The 19,201-nt window shown below is 40.3% G+C and overlaps 1 protein-coding gene and 1 long non-coding RNA gene across 5 annotated transcripts in view; one reads left to right on the top strand and one right to left on the bottom strand.

Annotated features, from left to right (window-relative positions):
• LOC140531016 (A-kinase anchor protein 9-like) overlaps positions 1 to 6,456 on the top strand; it is a 102,884-nt gene extending 96,428 nt beyond the window's left edge. The window contains exons 24-25 of the mRNA XM_072650218.1: positions 3,305 to 3,377; positions 4,024 to 6,456. The gene's annotated coding sequence lies outside the window, so the exon portion shown is untranslated. The remainder of the gene's footprint in view (positions 1 to 3,304; positions 3,378 to 4,023) is intronic.
• LOC140530919 (uncharacterized) overlaps positions 1 to 19,201 on the bottom strand; it is a 949,813-nt gene that overhangs the window by 404,487 nt on the left and 526,125 nt on the right. The window lies entirely within an intron of this gene.

The following is a 19,201-nucleotide window of genomic DNA, read 5'->3' as shown; positions in this document are numbered from 1 at the left end:
TTAATTTGTATGCATACAACCATTCATAAATGCATGACTAAGGTTAAAGCTTGTCACATACATCTTATCATAAAAAGCACAAAAAGCTTTGCGAAAAGCCAAAAAAAAGGAAGAATTTGGAAAATTTTGGCTTTTCACTTTAGTGACTGCGCTGATATTGAGGTTTAAAAAAAGGATGAAATGCATAAAAGCATTTGCAGCCATGAGAAGTATTTTTTTAATTGTGCTATTGTGCAAACAGACTGTCATCCAGCAGCAGCAGCAGCAAGGAGATTTAGCATTCAAGTTGGGCCTCGAAGCTCACAGAAACATGTACTCAGTTCAATCAATCCAGTGGAGAAATCTGACAGACTGGAAACCACTCCCTCTCCCCCAAAAAGAGTACCTAAAGTGGACCTTCCTTTCACTTTTTGTTATTTTTTAGTAGTATTTTATTTTTCCCCAATTACATATCGAGAACATTTTTTAACTTTCATTTTTGCAAGACTTTTGAGTACCAAATTTTTCTCCCTCCCCTCTTGTGAAGATGGTAGTCAGCTTGATGTGCTGTCATGAAAAACATATTCATCGTAGTTGTGGAAGAAGAAACAGATCAAAAGAAAATAAAACCATGAGAAAGAATAAAGTGAAAAACTCTTTTCACCTTTTTAACCAGCTGTTCTGACATTCTAGAAACACCTGAGGTTTGAGTTAGGACAAAATGGGGAAATGTGGGTTTCCTGTCTCTAGAGAAGTTAAGAGCCAATCTTTCTTAGAACAATCCCTGAGTTCCTGGCTGGACTTATAACTCTTCCTGCAACACACCTTATGGGGCCGTTCCTTTGGGAAAGAGGCCTCACCTCCCTGCATGTGTTATAGAGGTCTAAAATACGAAATCATTCCATCAGAAAGGGCACTTTTATAAGGACATGAGTTATGAAGTGTTTCTACAGTTAAAAAGGATCGCCTTTTCACCGAGCTTTACAAAATGGAGCCAGACTTTCCAATCAAGCCAGTAGAAGAAGTAAGTGAATGTGTTTTTCCCATTTGTTAAAAGTTCCCTGCTCTAAAAAATGACAAGCAAGATGATTTTGGAAAAGCCTGGAAAGACTTACATGAACTGATGCACGGTGAAGTGAACAGAACCAGGAGAATATTGTACACAGTAACAGCAACACTGTTCAATAAAGAATTGTAAATGACTTAGCTATTCTCGGCAATACAGCGATCCAAGACAATCCCAAAGGACTAATGATGAAGCTTGCTATCTGCCTCCAAAGAAAGAACCTATATTGTTTGAAAACAGACTGAAGCAGGCTATTTTCTGCTTTCTTTCATTCATTCTTTTTCTTATATTCAAGTCTTCTTGTACAAAATGACTCATATGGAACTGTTTTACATGATTGCACATGTATAAGCTATATCTGCTTGCTTACCATCTCAGGGAAAGGGGAGAGAAGGGAGGGAAGGATAGACAGAATTTGCAACTCAAAACTTTAAAAAAAAAAACAAACAAATGTTAGAAAATTGCTTTAACATGTAATTGAGGGGAAAATTATATCTATATCTGTGCATATATATGTGCTTGCATATATCTACATACATCCCTATACATATATATATATACATATGAGAAATGGAAGAATTTTAGAGTTTTCTCTGCCACGAACTTGAGCTCCCATTGGCTGTGCTCTTCCTAATTTGGCACGCCCACTTACTAGCATTTAACCACTTAATGTCAGATCAGCTTTTACAGAAGGATGTTGACTTCAAAGATAGAACAACAACGAACATATAAACGTTTCCCTGAACAACTTGGGGAGTAAAGGGTGGAGTTTAGGCTGATAACAATAGTTCATGTTTCCAAGTTAATTCCAAAGCCAGATTCTGCTGAGCTGGAATCCTGAAAGTCATTCCAAATGATCATTCTGTGCTCCTTGAGGTCTCAGTAACAGGTTGGCTACAATATCTGGCCTGGATAATAAATAATAATAATATTGATGATGGTTATGATAATAAGAATAGCTTTTATAAAGCACTTCAAGTTTTGCAAAGTAAGTTACAAATGCTATCTCATTTGATCCTTACAACAACCCTGGGAGGTAGGTACTATTATTATCACCATTTTACAGATGAGGAAACTGAGGCCCAGGAAAATTAAATGATTTGCACAAGGTTACACAGACAGCAGATAGCAGAGGAGGTATTTGAACCCAGGTTCATCTGACTCCAGAGTCAGAGTGCCTTCTACTGTGCCAGGGTACTTCCCAGCAACAGTGAAAAATACTGTATCAGACAAACTCATTAATCTGCATTCTAACTGATGGATTTCTACTTCTCTATAAGAAATAATTTTGAATTGGCGTAATAATCAAAATGCATCCTGGCCATAATAAAGTGAGTGCAGTCTGCATCAGAGAGCAAGACTAGTTTTGTTTGGAGGGGTTTTTCCAGTTCTTAGAGAGAAACACTTATATGCAATACCATTACTATTCAAGTTTGGCAAGGGAATATAGTAAATTGTCTAAAGGAGTAAAAGAAACAAATCCACTTTGTAGATGTACGTGCATAGACACACAGAAAGTCACAACTGAAGTCACAGACACTACTGCCTTTTCCTCCAAGAGGAGTCCCACCTGCCCCAATGATGCCATCCATTTTAACTCCTTGGGGTATCCCTTTCCCTTCTTTATCCAAGCACTTACATATTGCATACAGAAGGTAGTTCTACACACACACACACACACACACACACACACACACACACACGTCCCTTGGCAGTGCCATCTTGTTCCTATGGAATAAGACTGGCATAGGTAACTAGGAGTTTGAAGTCAGTGTATACACCACCATTGATGCCGGACAGATGTTCACTTAGTTGGTATCATTTCCATGTCTGCTTTGGTTTCTCTATTTATCTAAGAAGACACATTAGACCAGCCTCTGACTTCTCCTGGGGAAATGAGGAAGCCCACAGAGTTCATCTGAATATATTACTAGAGCACTGTGGATGAAAGATGCTATTTACAAAACAATATAAAATATTATCATCTCCTGTTTTGCTTATTTGCTTTAGCTAGTAAGCTCCTCAGGGAAACATCCTGCTCTTTGGATCATAGTAGAGTCACACACCTACGGTCCCTTTATACATAACAATGATAATTCTTAACTTGAAGGAAGTTTTAATCCTAAAATTTAATATTCCTTTACACTAGCTTTTCTAGGCACCCCTGGGGATGTCTATATAAACAATGCACAAAGTTTTCTTCTCTAAATATTTGTTTTCATTCTAATGGTATCCAACAATCTGAAAACTCTCTTTCAGAGTATACCATATGCAGAAAGAAACAAAGATCTGTGTTTATTTCAGAAGGCTATGTGGAGAGTTGTTCTCACAGGTAAGAGCATCCGTCATCTTAGGGATTCAGGAACATCTTCAAGTGACCACTTAGATGGTTTCATTCCAAGACCACTTGTTTCTCTTGCACTGAATTTGACCTTTTGACTTATGGGAAACAATGACAAAAGCCTCGGTGTGAGAACAAGGGTTTCCCAGGAGCAAATGAGATGTTTAAAGGACAGCTATTCTGTAGTACTGTAGAGAGCCTCACTCTTCTTTGGCAGCTTTCAACATTGTAATCTAGAATCAATCAATTAGTAAGCATTTAGGATGTGCTAGACTGTGTGTGTGTGTGTGTGTGTGTGTGTGTGTGTGTGTGTGAGAGAGAGAGAGAGAGAGAGACATACAGAGAGAAAGAGAGAGAGACAGGCAGACAGACAAAGATAGAGACAAAGACAGACAGAAAAGGGAAAGGAAGAAGGGGGAAGGAAATGGAAGGGAAGGAGAGGGGAGGGGAGGGGAAGGGAGGAGAGGGAAAGGAAGGGAAGGGGAAAATGGAAGGGAAGGGGAGGGAAGGGCATAGTACTACACAGACTGTGAATGAAAGGATTATTCTTCAAAAGCATAACCTTCTATACTATTCTGTTTTTCTGTGACTATATATTGTTTAATTTAGAAAAGGATGAATCCATTTTTCCCTATAGGCAAGAAGTTGCACTCTTACTGAACATGGAGAAGAAGGTGTTTCTCTGACCTCTTCCAGAGTCTTTCCCAAAGGATTGCCACTAACAACCTTAGTGGCACTCCAGTAACTTCTAGCTCCACCCATTTCCTTTGCGTCTTTCAGAGCCAGGCAAGTCGGGAGCAACCCAGTTGGAGAGTCTCACACTACCCTCCCCAGGATACCTAGGAATATCTAGCAATCCTGTCTCTTGGGGGTCCTGGGGTTACTACAGAGAGAGCTTTTCATCCAAGCAGAAAGAAAAGGAATTGTTTGTCCCTCTCTGTTCATAACTGTGGGCAGGACTTTCCTTTGAAGATTTACAGCATCTCCACTCTGCCATCCCCACATCAGAGAACCTGATAGTGTATCCCGGTATGTAAGCTCAACTGCACTGTAACTTCCTGAATAGCAAATGACCTGGCAAAATGTAAAGATATGAAAATGCTTCTAGACCAGAGGGATATCTTGGGATGCTACCCCTACATTCAAGGCTCTGTGATGTCAGTGACCCACTTGCCTATTCAGCAGCCTTCCAAATATGCTAGAGAGAGGATTGCCAGGATAAGATATTTAGATCTGGAAGGAACCTTAGAGGCCAACACCCTCATTTTACAGATGATGAAACTGAAACCAGGAGGTTAAATGACTCTCCCAGTATCACACAGGTAAAAAGTAACTCTCTTAATTCCAAAGAGTACAGGAATTAGAGGCCTCTTGTTGAAACTTCCCTGAAAATTAATGATCCAATGAGGAAAATGGTGATCATTTGATAATACAGTAAACATTTATTAAGTGCCTACTGTGTGCAGAACACTGGGCTAGGTTCTGGAAAAATTCAAAGTTCAGATAAAACCATCCCCAACTTCAAGAAACTTATCTAATAAAGGGATAAGACACCAGCATTGATAGCTTTAGCTAACAATGTTACATCATTTGTGCTTTATAGGATTACAAAAAAAGTGTTTAAGGTGATGGGGAAGATGATGGCTACCAACTCAGGAGTGAGGGTAGGTGATAAGGGTAGGTTTCCTGGGGAAGGTATCATTTCCAATGGACATTAAAGAATCGGTAGGAACTGATGTAGAACATGAATTCCAGATGGGTAGGAACTGATGAGGAGCACACATTCCAGGAATTGATAACTGAATAAAGACATGGAAGACTGAGGATGCAAAGTGGGGCAGAGAAGGGTGGGGGCAGGGATTTGCAAAGTTTGGCTGGAACACAAAGCATATGGAAAGGAAATAATAGGAAGGGGGATTTTAAAGATCATAGGATCATCTAACCTAAGTGAAAGAGACCTCAGAAGACACCGAATCATACACACTTCTAGAGCTAGAAAGAACTTCAGAGGTCATCCACTCCCACTCCTTCATTTTACATTTAAGATAGAGGGGCACAAGGTTGAGAAGGGCCTTGAATGTCAGGCAGAGACATTCTGAACTTTATTCAGTAGACAATAGGGAGCAACTGAAAATTCTTGAGTGGAGGCATGACTGGTCCAGATTTAAGCCTAATAAAGGGTATTATTCTGTGAGCAGTATGAAATCTAGAATAAAAGAGAACGAGTTTAAAAGTAGGAAGACCTGTGAGAAATCAATTGTCCAACTACAGCAGAAGTTATAACAGAAAGAAGAGGATGCACATGAGAGGTACGGCTGACATAATTTTTTTCAGAGGTGGAAATTAGGGAGGTGGGGTTCATTTTATTTTATTGATATGCATCTGCAGATGACTTCCACCTCATAAAAGGCCTCTTGCAACAAAGCAAAAATAGTAAGTAAAAATTAAAATTAAATATAATTTAGAATTTAAAAATAAATAAAAAGTAAAAATAAAACAAGAAGTAAAAATAATTATGTAGCATCTTCATGTGAAAGTACATGGGAATTTCCACATGTATGGTGCTGGGGATGGCAGCTAAATTCCATGTGGACAGTTTCGGGCGGGTAAAGGTGGGAACTTCTAAATCTTAGAGTTCTCATGAGGCCCCCCCATGAAACACCAGGGAATCAAGGAGTGAGACCGAGCTATCTCGTGGATTTCCGCCTCTTCCCGTGAGAAACGTGATGGGAGGAGCATCCCCGCCCCCGAGACTGTCCTGGATCTGGGCACACCTATTGTTATCTAACAGGCACGGTATTCAGGTGCAAACTATGCGGCCGGAGAGCTTAATTAGGGTCAGGAAAGCCTGAAGGCGCTCTTAGCGCGGAGGGGCCCTGACAGACAGAAGGCCTCTCCTCCCTTTTCCTCTCTTCGCTCTCCCCTCCCCCTCTCTCCCCACTTACACTTCTGCTTCCAATCTCTTATCGTAAGATCTTTGCCTCCTTGGGAGATTTCTCTCTCCCTCCTAAGGAAGAGCTTCCCCTGCACATGTAACCGAGACCCTGAATAAAGCCTAACCCTTGTTCGACTCTGGAAAGTCTCTTCTCTCATACGTTTATCCGGTTTGGCCAGCCGAAGACCTGCGATAGAGGTAAGGTAAGACTCGGGTAGCCCTCAGGCCTCTAGGCCTGGCATTCCACATGTATGGCACCCTCACCTCCACTTTTCTATACTAATCTACATTTCTATACTGTAGGAGGTTAAACATGAGCTGATCCTGGAATGGGATTACAAGAGACATCCAAAAAGGGGTGTCCTTCAGGATACTGGAAACAAGCATCTAGAGCTCTGAAGAAATGTCAGGGCTTAGGAGTCCTTTCCTAGAGGGGGCAATGGAAGCCAGAGGAATGAATGAGATACTAACAAAAGAGATGTAGAGGCAAAACAAGAGAGCCAGAGATGGTCCATTGGGAACCATGACCATTTAAAGGTCATGAAGAGGACACAGGGCTAGCAGAAGAGACAGAGAAGGTATTGACAAGAGAGGCAGAAGAACATTCAGAAGAGTGTGGTATCTCTTCAGGGAGAAGGGGGCATTCAGCAGTAGGCAGGGAACAGCGTCAAAATCTGCAGAGAAATCACAGCACATAAATAAATCTGAAACAAGATCTTAGGAGGTTGGTGGTGACCTTAAAGTCGTTTCCCTGGAACTGAAGAAACCTAATGGCAATAGTCTGAGAACAGAGTAGCCAGTGAGGCAGTGAAAGCATTAGGTCTGAAGAACTTTTTCAAGAAGGTTAGCAAAGCAAGTGATGAGAGAGATGGAACTGTAGCTGAATAGGACAGAATAAGGAGTCAAGGGAGGCTTTTTGGATAATCAAGGTTACCCCATAACATGAGAGTTTTCTGTGATTTACAGAATCATTCTTGGCAAGCTAATTTTGAATGACAGGTGGCAGATGCCTATTCTCCTTAAGGAGCAAAGTCATACTCTCTAACTCTATTTTAAGTACAGAATTCTTCCCAGTAACACATCCCCTTCCTCTGCCCCAACCTTCTAGTGCTTCCCCTAAGGGCCCTGACATGTATAAACCACCTCTGCTTAATCCTAGCGGACAAGTGGCCCACCTCACTCATGCAAACATGAAAAGAGGAGGTTCTGGGTGTCGAGGATCCAGGCTTGGATTACAAATAATTAATACTTTTCCCTTGGGAGAAGTCAGTCTTGGCATGGGAAATTAAGATGGCTTTAGTACAGAAGACAAGAAACCAGTGGGCAAATTTCTTTTCTATATAAACATGGGGCATATCGGCACTGTAACGAGTGTGGGATCTGTTTTCAGCTGATTTCGGGAGGAATTTTAGTGAGGACTTCACACGTAGTAACCACAGGCTTTATGTTCTGTCAGTAGAAATGCTAAACGCTTCTGTTGGACTCTAGGGACATTGTTTCCACTGCTTCATGGGACTGTTCTTCGTGAATGAGTGACATGATATTTTACTTCAGCCCAGAACATGGCCAGCTTTCCTTCTCAATGTTCCTGGAAATGCTTTCAATTGCCCACTGCTGAGCTTCAGTCTGTGAATACCCCTACCCTTAGCCTACTGGGTTTGACAGGGCAGTGAAGTAACAGAAGGGTCTTCTAGCCATCCCAGCTTTGGTTTCCCCATGCTCACCATGTAACCTGCACTGGCCCTGTGGATAACTGGCCAGAAATGCTGAGGTGGCTGTTCAAGGTGCAGAATCATATTCATCTGAAACAAAGAGGCCAAACGTTAAAATAATAAACTTTAAATGAGCTATGCCACGTGTGACATTCCAGGTCCACACTTCATGAGCCCAAAATGTTTCAGATGATGATTCCAAAACAATATTCTTTTCCTCAGTTTCAAGAGTTCGGTTTTGTTACAATTGCTCACAGATTCCTTTTTTTTTTTTTCTCAAAAAACCTGGAGATAACACAGTACTTGTTGGAAATGCAAATGCTAAGGAGGCCTGCCTGGTGATCTGCACTAAATCATTTCTGCCTGTTTCATGACTGTGGTCACTTAAGCTCTCTACAAACACACCATGGGGCTTTTGCTTCTGGGTGAAAGTTTAAAACAATCTCCAAAAGCAAACAGGGAAATGGAACCACTACCACCCTCCATTCCTCATACACACATCCCCTCACAATAAAACAATACACATTTAGTTTGAAATCACTGGCCCTTTATACCAGACATGAGCTGGCCCTTCACAACTCAACTGCCTGAAGTTGATGTGTTAACCACTAACCAGACTTATCAGTCAGAGAGAGGTTTGGAAGCAGGCTCCAGGAAGTCCAAACTTAGGTGTGTATTTTGTTAACCAAGTTGAAAGGTCCATTTGGCCCTGGGGTTCTTCACTGTCTAGAAATTCTATTCATATTTCTGTTTAAGACTTTGATGCACCTATTTATTTTTGAAGTACACTTAGGCCTTACAAAGTCCTTAGATTAGGTAGGACAAAATAGCCATTCCAGTAACCATTACTCATTCTTCCCTTTCATAGCCACATTCCTGAGAGAGAGGGAGGGAGAGAAGTTCCTGTTAGCTTTCTCTCCTCTAGTGCTGTAGTGATATCAAGGCACTGATACCGAAGCCCAAGATCACAAAGTGGATAAATTAGCATGTACAGAGGTCAGACAGCAGAAAATGTCTGAGGGTCTGAATTTCATTGGGGCTGTTTATTCAGTCAGTCTAGAAGACAGGCCTCAGTAAAGGATGGGACAAAGGAAATGGTTAGAACATAAAGCAAACACAAACAATCCAAATCAACTATGGTTTTAAACCCAATAGTGCAATTCAACCCAACAAGTATTTATTAAGAGCCTGGGAGGTGGAGAGTGGGGAAATGAAGAAAAGTCTCATACTGTAGGAGGTTTCACTTGGGTCATCCTAGAATGGAAGTAAACATTACAAAAGGTGGTAGTAAGAAAGGAAAGCATTCCAAGCACAGGGGACTGGCCTTTGCAAAGGCACAGAGACAGGAAGTCCAACAGAATGGAGTTAATAGAGTAAAGATATGTCTAGAAGTCATGTAAAGCTTCTTTTATTTCTAAAATAAAACAACTGTAGAGTTTAAAAATTGTGAAATGTTAAGCAATACACCACAAGTAGGATTTAGAAAACTCTATCTACCTACACCTAAACACACACACACACACACACACACACGGTTGAAAGTAAAAGGATAAGTGCCCATATCATCTAGAGAAGTCAGTACTGTCTAGCAGAAAGAGCAAAGGCTGAGGACAACCAAGAAATCCTAAAACTGTAGAATTTTAAGTGAAAGCTAAAATTTTGAGAGACCCTCAATGGGTTAGTGGCAAGAGACTTGAATTTGAAGCCGGAAGACCTAAGTCTCAACACCTCTGTCTTAATTACTTGAGTGGCCATGAGTAACTCACTTTTACGATCTCCTAATTCTTCATTCTCCCTTCCAGTTGTAAATCCTATGACCCTGGTCCAATCTCCTCATTCTACCAATGATAAAACTGAGAGAAGTTAAATGTAGTCCATGACTCCAATTCACAATTCTGAGCTCATGTACACTGATTCTAATGGGGACGGGTTTCAACAATAATTTAAATGGCTCAGGTGCTATCCATGGTCCTCCCCCCAGGAACATCTGAATGTGTGTCATTTCTGATTCTCCCCTGGGAATGTTCATTTCTCCTACAAGCCTCAAAGTAACAAGGCATAGAATATAGAACAGGTTTGTGTGTGTGTGTGTGTGTGTGTGTGTGTGTGTGTGTATGAAGAATATCTTTGCCCATTTAGCAAACCAAGAGTTTATAAAGAATACACTATAAAGTCCACCTTCAAGCAAGTTATGGTCTGTCTCAAGTGAGTTCTTTCTTTCCTCCTGTCCTATAAACCTAGAAAGGAAGGAGCTAGCCAGAGTCCTCTATGCACAAGCAAAGAATATTACCTCCACCCCCTGCTTAAGTGATTTGTACAAAGTTACAAAGCTAGCTGCCAACAGACCTAGATCTAGAACCCAGATCGAATTCTTAATTCCCTATTCTTTCCACTGAACTAGAGGCCTGGCCCTGCCTTTCCCCTCTGTGTAAACATAAGAAAGTCACTTACAAACTCTGTGGCCATATTCTTCATCTGTAAAATCAGATAATTTCTATCCTATGTATCTCGGAAGATTATTGTGAGGTATTATCATTCAGTTCAGTCATTTTTCAGTCATGTCCAACTTTTCATGACCCCATTTGGGGTTTTCTTGGCAAAGATATTGGAGTGGTTTCCTTCTCCAGCTCATTTTACAGATGAAGAAACAAGCAGTCAGTCACACAGCTACTAAGTGTCTGGGGCTGGATTTGAACTCAGGAAAATGAGTCTTCCTGACTCCAGGATCAGTACTGTATCCACTGCTCTACCCAGGTGCCCCAAGTATTATCATATGGCTGTACTAATAAAGGTATTCACCCAATACCTTTAATGGAAAATAATACATTTTTTAATTATCTGAATGGAAATTATCAACAAAGACCTAAAGAAAATTGGAATCAGGGAGTTAACAAACCACTCACGAATGAACTTTTTCACCATGCTTTTCTTTAGGCTAAGCCAATATGATCACTGCAAAAGAAGAAATCTATGGCAAGTCAAAATGAAGTCATTAACAACTTGAACTTTAATAAATGTGCAAATTTAAATTTAAAAATTTCTTCCTTCATGTCCTCATCATTATTCATAAGCCAGTCAACATTATTTGAAAGCAAAGATAAACATTCTATACCATGCTCTCAAGCACACTTTGTAGCACTAACTTACTAATGAACACCTTCCCAGCAGCGGGCCCTCACCTACTCACAAGAAAAAAACAGAAGCTAATTACTTGGGGTTACTTTTTCCCCAACTTCTTATTTTCTTTTAGGCCTTAAAAGTGTGTCTGAAAGTTTATGTACCCTTCCAATCCACTTTTCCATACCTAGTTGCACTATGGGAAGAAGGCAATAACCTATGAGACTTTGAGCAAATCATACCTTCCCTGGCTTCAATTCCTCATCTGTAAAATAAGAGAGTGAAACCAGATGGGTTCTAATGTGCCTTTGATTCTAAATTCACAATTCTATAAACAATCTCACTCTGACTCTGATTTGTTAATGGAAGATGTTAATATGTGATTCTTCTTTCCCATTCAGAATGCAATAAAAAAAATCAGTCTAGAAGTTAAAATCATTGAATTCTACAACAGTTGATATCAGAGATCAAAAAACAAAGACATCAATGAGCTCTTCCATAACCTTCCTTTTGCCTGGAAACACTCTCCTCATGTGAAACTCTGAGGATAAATAAACGTGTTACTCATGATGACATCACAGATCTTCCAAAGTACTTAGGGTATTATTTGCTATAAAAGAAGCAGTATTTGGGATAGAGGGAGGGGCTGTGTCTGTGATTTCATTGGCTTAGGGAGTTTCCAGTGAGGAATTTCTTCTATCAGTGAAGATCAGAGCCCTCTTTTCAATTTACAGAGCTAGACAGAGAACTGGGATTAATTTTATATTAATATTATATAGAGCTAGACAGAGAACTAGAGGATTTGCCCAGGAGCCCATAGTCAGTGTAAGTCACAGGTCTTTCTTGTTTCATACCTAGCTCTCTATTTATTGCCAGGGGTTCTTAACATGGGATCTTTGGACTTGGTGTGTGTATGTCTGCGGATATATAGATATATGTAGATGTATATATTATATACATACATACATATATACACATATATGCACTCATATATACACAGACACATGCATGTGTACATATATGAGTATATAAGTATAAGTATATTTTAATAGCTATATTCCAACAAAACTGGTTTCTTTTGTATCATATTTTTATGCATTTAGAAATATTTTTCTGAGAAGTCCATAGCTTCACTAGGCTGCTAGAGGGGCCCATGGCACAGAAAAGGTGGAGAAGCCCTGCTTTTCACAATGCCACGCTACCCCTTTCTGTGAGGAATACAATGAAAATACACATCCTACCAACAGTAAAGTACAGGAGATGAAAGTCGGGAGTGAGGAACAAAGGTCACATTAGCACCATAAGCATCTACTATCTTCTGGTCTAGCACTAAACAAATTGCTTTTTCTTTCCTTTTTTTTTTTACTTTAAGTCTCAAAATAACCTTGGCTAAAATTATTCCTGAATAAGCTCCTTAAAGTTTAAAATAAAATGTTTTCCCTTCACATCACTCCATAAATTATCTTCTTGGAGACAGCTGGTATTTTTTTTAAGGAGGAAGAAGAGAAATGTACCTTGAAATACTATCACCTGCTACGTTCACTGCAACGAATGACAATCTTAATTTATATTTCATTCAAGCATGGACTATTGCAACAGGGAACAAGCCTGTATTTAGAAGCTGAAGGATTAATTTTATATTAATATTACATATTTAAGTATGATTTTCTAGTTTATAAAGACCAGGATCATTATGAAGGCTTATAGTGCCACAGTAGGGGGACTAAGAGTCAGCTGACTTTGGAAACTTCATTTATTGGTTACATGTATGTGTATATATGTATAAGTATATTTTAATAGCTATATTCCAACAAAGCTGGTTTCTTTTGTATCATATTTTTATGCATTTAAAAATATTTTTCTGAGAAGGAGTCCATAGCTTCCCTAGACTACTAGAGAGGTCCATGGCACAGAAAAGATGAAGTACCATGGGCACTGAGCAGGGGCAATGAGGTGGCACACTGGAATTAGGAAGGCTCATCTTCTTCCATTCTAATAAGGACTCAGACATAGCTGTATGACCCTGAGCAAATGAATTGACCCTGTTTGCCTCAGTTTCTTCATCTGTAAAATGAGATGGAGAAGAAAATGGCAAACCACTCCAATATCTCTGCCAAGAAAACCCCAAATGGGGTCACTAAGAGTCGGATACCACTGAAAAAATTGAAGAACAACTATGACAAAAGTACTTAGTAGCACCCTTGGTAAAATTCTCAGTGAAGTCTTCTTTGCTCTTTTCTGTAACTTTTTCCCTTTTACCATTTCTCTCCCCCAACCTCCATCTCAGTGCTCTCATTCCCTCCCTTCTTCCAAGTCCTCTGCTTTTTCTCCCCTTTCCCCTGGACTCCCAAGTGAAAGGAAAAAGAATCTTTCATCACTTTGATGACTCACAGGTGGTGACATTTTCACCATCAGGACACCTGAATGGAGGAAAGATTTTTGGACAAAGGCCCCATATGAGACTCAGCATATCTAAGCCCATCTGTGACATCTTAAAGTACTTAGTAGTACTCATGGGAAAGAGGGAGGAAAGGTATGTTTAGAGTCAAATTATAGATGGGGTTAAACCCAGACAGCAAATGGTAGATGGTACAAGGAATCTGGTTTCCCATGAAAACTGTGATGCTTGATGAAAGCACCCTGGCAAAAAAAATTACCCAGAAGCCACAATTTCAGGATAGCCCTTGAAAATCTATGTAAATTATTGTACTCCAGCTTTTTGGGCTGAAAAGAAATCAGACAGTGAGACCAAAAGTTTAGTAAACACTGCTTCCTCATGATTTAATGCTTCCATTATACTTCCATGGGAATTTGCATTTGGGAAGGAGTCTAGAGAACATTTAATGATAATACGTGGTTATATTCTCTGTGCCCAGCTCTAGAGGTAGCAGTACGAGGAAGGAGCGGAGATGCCAGGAAGATGCCAGGGGAGCGCTGATTGGAAGAGGATGACTTGGAGAGGAACTTGAGAGTGGTTCAAAAACAAAGAATTTTCCCATTTTGGGCCATCCATGTCATGACAGGGCCACTTCATAAATGTCCTTGTTCTATACGCGGCACATCAGGAATAAAGGCCCCTGACGCAGTACTATTGGCAGGATATTTTTAGAATCAACTTATGTTTGTCATGCTCTGATAACAAACAGCATAGGTAATACCTTTTATTAGAGGAGGTGTTGTATAGTAGCTATGACACTCTGAGGTCATTTAACCTCAGCTGTAAAATGGGGACAATATCTTTGTAAGAATTAGGGGACTTGGCAGGAAGTTGTATAGATGAATATATAGATACAACTCATGAGTGGCTTGGGTAGATTTGATCATCTGGGTCACTTTTGAAGATAGGAAAAGGCTCATTTCCTGTACTACCAGCATGATATCTATGGGGAGGGCAGGCAAGGTTCAGGACAGTTAAGTCTGGGACAATCTCTTTTCTAGTCTCCAGAAGGGATGTTGGGCTATAGTTTTATGTATTTGACTCCTTCAAATATCTCTGATCTAGAGGTATAAGCCTGGGTATGTCAAGTCAACAAGTATTTGCTAAGAGCCTACCATGTGCTCTACGTGCACTGTGCGAGGAAGATCATTTTGATAGTTGAATGGAAAATGGAATCAGGAGATGATGAAAGGCTGCAGAGAGAGTGATGATGGTGGTGGTAGTGTCAGAGAAATAAAAGAAAGAGAAGTTGAGATGGAAAACAAGCCCAGGCTTAGGTGGAACCTGGGCTTCCCCTCTAACACCCACTTAGAGAAGCTAGGCGCCATAGTGGATACAACTAACCTTGGAATCAGAAGGACTAAGGTTAAATGTTACCTCCAACTCCAACTGACTGTGTGATCCCAGGCAAGTCACTAAACCTCTCAGTGAACAAGGCAACTCTAAGCCTTTTTGATGCCATAGCTGGTGCTATGTACAAAGACTTCTCTTATCTCCCTTTCCCAATGTCACTTTTTATCTAGCTATGGATTCACACCCTACCAGGGAAAATCTCTTTCTTCATACTTGCTGAAATGAAAGAGATGGAGATGTCAACCAAAAGAACACACGTGAAAAGCACAAGAGATCCAAGACGGCAACCACCTCAAGAAGACCTCAATGCCAGACACAGTTTGCCTGCAAGGCAACAAGCATTTAGTAAGGACCTTCTATGTACAAATGTTATGTCATGTAATCCTCACAACAACCCTGAGAGGGAGGTACTAATATCCTCCATTTTACAGGTGAAGAAACTGTAACATAGGTTAAGTGACTTGCCCAGGATCACACAGCTAGTAAGTGAATGAGGCTAGATTTGAACTCAGGTCTTCCTGACTCCAAGTTTAGTGCTGTATCTACTTTGCCACCTAGCTGAGTGTATTGTAGGCACTGGGGACAAGCAGTAAAAGGGCATGGAGATAGGAGAGGGAGTGTCTGCCATGTATAACAAACAGCAAATAGGCCAGTACGGCTATACTGGAGAGAGCAGGGAGACCAACATGAGTCATAAGGTCAGAAAGGTAGATTGGGTAGAGATTTCAAAGAGCATCACATGCCAGAAGGGAATTTATTTTTGTTCCTAGAAATGATAGGGATGTAATGAAAGGAAGTTTTCCCAGTAGTATATGGGACAAAGTTAAGATCTGAATGAGTAATCCACATATACAAATCATAGATCAAAATGATGAAGAAAAGGAGAGAAGGACCCAGCTCACTAAGATTCAGAGAAAGCTGGCTTTTACCCCAGGGAATCCTCTAACGATGGGTAGCATAGTATATATCAGAGGCAGGATTCAAACCCAGGCCCTCTGACTTTGGAGCCAGTACTTACTCTACTTTACCACAGTGCCTCCTTATTTGTGAGGTCATTTAGATGCTATTACTAATTATTATTTCTCATCATGAGAGACAGCATTGCATGCCCTCCTCTCTTAATAAGATTAGAGAATTGGAGGAGAGGAATAAAGAAAATGAAGGTGTTCAAAAATGAAAACTGAAAAAAACTGTGGGGGAAAACATCTCAGAACTATCTCCAAGCCTAAGAATTGCATTTCACAGGGAAATGTTTTCCATCTGTCCTCCGAGCAAAACCAACTAATTTGATGACAACAAAGTAGATTTAAGTTAGATATTTTGTATCTCTTTGTGAGTTTGCCATATCTCCTCAGCTTGAGAGTCAGTTACTTGAGGGCAGAGATGTATTCATTAGGGGACATCCCTAGACTTAAACTAGAATTTGTATCCTTTTATGGCACTTACCAGTTGGATTACCAGGGGCAAGTCGCCTAATGTCTCTGAACCTCAGCTTCTTCCTCTATAAAATAAGGATTTGTTATTGTTTAATTGTTTTCAGTCACATCCAACTCTTTGTGGTCCCATTTTGCGTTTTCCTGGCAGAGATACTGGAGCAGTTTGCCATTTGCTTCTCCAGCTCATTTTACAGATGAGAAAACTGAGGCAAACAGAATTAAGGGACTCACCCAGGGTCACACAGCTAGTAAGCACCTGATGTCGGATTTAAACTCATGAAGAAGTCTTCCTAATTCCAGGCCTGGCACTCTATGCACCGTGGCGCCAAATTGTACTTGTACTAGAAACAGTACAGTATGGCTGATAGTGTATTAGACTTGGCATTGGCAAGATCCGGATGTGAATACTCATATAATATCTGTGTGACCTTGGGCACATCACTGAACCCGTCTGGGCCTCATTTTCCTCATCTACAAAATGAATGGACTAGATGATCTTCAAGGTCCTTCTAATTTTCAATTCCTGAATCTCTAACTGCCTGTCTCCACAGGTCTGTTATTAAGAACGCAATTTATAAGTCTATAAGTTTATAGGGTAATTAGTTCAATGCCCTGCACAAAGTAGGAGCACAATAAAAATATGTGTTAAATATAACTTCCTAATAGCAAGTTATCCAGTGTTAGAATGGGTTATCCTTAGAAGTCATGAGACATACTTACTTAAAAATAGAACAGATTCATATCTCTGTTTTATAATTTATTCAGTCTTGCCCTAAAGCAGAGGGATGAATTATATGACATTTGAGAAGTCTTTGGAAACTTAGATCTCATCAGAAGTCCTCACTAGATGGACACTCTCAGGTGTTTTGTGGTGAGGATTCTTTTTCTAGCCTGAATTGGACTAAACTACTGAGTTCGCCTCCAACTGAGTTCCCTTCCAACTATGATTCTGGTTCCATAGCCCTTACCACTGCCAGTTTCCTTCCATTCCTTTTAGTGTTCTCAACCCTGGGTTTTCTTACATCCTATGCAAATGCTTCGTTTTTCATTATCCTAGACAGGGCATTTCTGGGATGAAACAATCCAACTGATTAACTTCATGCAAGTGCCCTGTCTAGGAAAGGAAGCGAAGATGGAGTCCCTAGACAGATGAAACATAGCACTATCGGGGCATTTTTACTTCTGAAATCCCTGAGACATCTTCTCATTTGTCCCATTCACAGAATGGGCCTCTTCCAAAAAAGCCTGAAACTCGGTTTTAATAACCCACAGAATTCTGCAGTTTGAGGGGAAACCTGCAAAGGTTTTGAGATTCTGCCAGTCTCCAGCAGGTTTTTATTGGCTGTTGGATATGTTTGAAAATTTTTACTTGCTGTTCAGTTTAATATGTGGAGAGAAGTTTCTAAAATGACCTGCCTTGGGCCTCACAGCATTACCTAGAATGAAAATGTAAAACCCTGCAACAGAGTAAAAGACGAAAGAGAAAGGAAGATGGTAGAGGAGACTCCAGAGATTCTTAATAAACCCTCTCCATGACCCATTATACAAATTTTGGAAGAAAATACTCTTTTTTTCCTTCTCACCCTGGATTTTAAAAGAGTGGGTAAGGGACTCTGCACCTTGTTTCTCTTTATACCTATCATTCTATGCATGTGAACTTTGCTAAGTCTGTGGTTTTCTAATCCCCTGAGGCACTGGCACGTGTTCACAAAATGTACATACACACAAACACATATACACAAGCAAACACACTGATTTTTAAAGGAAATACATAATATGTAAGTCATCAAAAAATCACCTATTCTTTTCATCATCCTTTGACCTTCAGGATGCATCAGGATGGGTTTTCCCAGTTCTACAAACTTCTTTTCTCCTTTTGAGGAATTTCAATATAGTCCCTATGTGCAAAAATGGGGCATATTAGGAGTTCAGTGTGTAAGGAAATGCAGTAATCTGAGTTGTCTCAGATTGTACCCCAAAGGTCACATGTGAAAAGACATTTAAGGAAACTGTGATAAGGTATTGACTGGGAAGATTAAATGACCCGATCTGATACATATCAGCAAGATGTGATTCAAAGGGCCAAGGCCTCATTTTGGTAAACCAAATTGAAAGGAAAAGAAGCTTACTTTAAATCCTCTTTCTCCAGGCAAGTTGGTTTCCATAGCCACAGGGACCTCGGCCAGCTGGTTTGGCTAATGACTGCTAGGGGGGCCAGCAAAATGGTCCTTGGCTTCCTCCCCCAGTGACTGGGGGATGATCTGGAACACCTCTTTGGAAGCCTCAGTCAGACTGTGGTGATAGAGTTCATCCAAGAAGGAGCTTCTGTTCAGATGTATGTAAGGTTATTTTACTCAGCTCTTTGGCTTAGGACAGGCATCAGAAAAGGGGAAAGGTAACATTCCCAATTTGGGAAATAGCATTAAGTTGATGAATTTGTCCTTATGTGAAGAGCTGGGAGAGAGGAGGAACTCAGATCCAGAGTTCTTTCGAGGCCAGCCTGAAACAGATACACCTCAGGGTTCCCAACTCTATCTTAGAGGTTTTCATATCTGTCTTGAGTCTAGCAGAAATGAGTTGTTTTGGTCACAGAAAGAAGTTTGACAAAATGCACCTAAGACAAGCAACCCATTATGGAGTTTCAGATCAATTATTTTTAAGATAAACACAGGGGTGAAAGACAGGCCCCAGAACTTGGAACATCACCTCTATGGAGGATAGAGGTCCTGGGATGGCCATCTGATCATTTTCTATTTTAATTATTTATTCCCGGTAACTAGGGGCTAGGCTCTGTTGTCCCTCTCATTCTATAGAGTGCTTTAAGT

The sequence above is a fragment of the Notamacropus eugenii genome, chromosome 3 (assembly GCF_028372415.1).
Source record: "Notamacropus eugenii isolate mMacEug1 chromosome 3, mMacEug1.pri_v2, whole genome shotgun sequence".
Lineage (NCBI taxonomy): Eukaryota > Metazoa > Chordata > Mammalia > Diprotodontia > Macropodidae > Notamacropus > Notamacropus eugenii.
The sequence above is the reverse complement of the archived record's forward strand: the minus strand, read 5'-3'. Positions and strand labels throughout refer to the sequence as shown.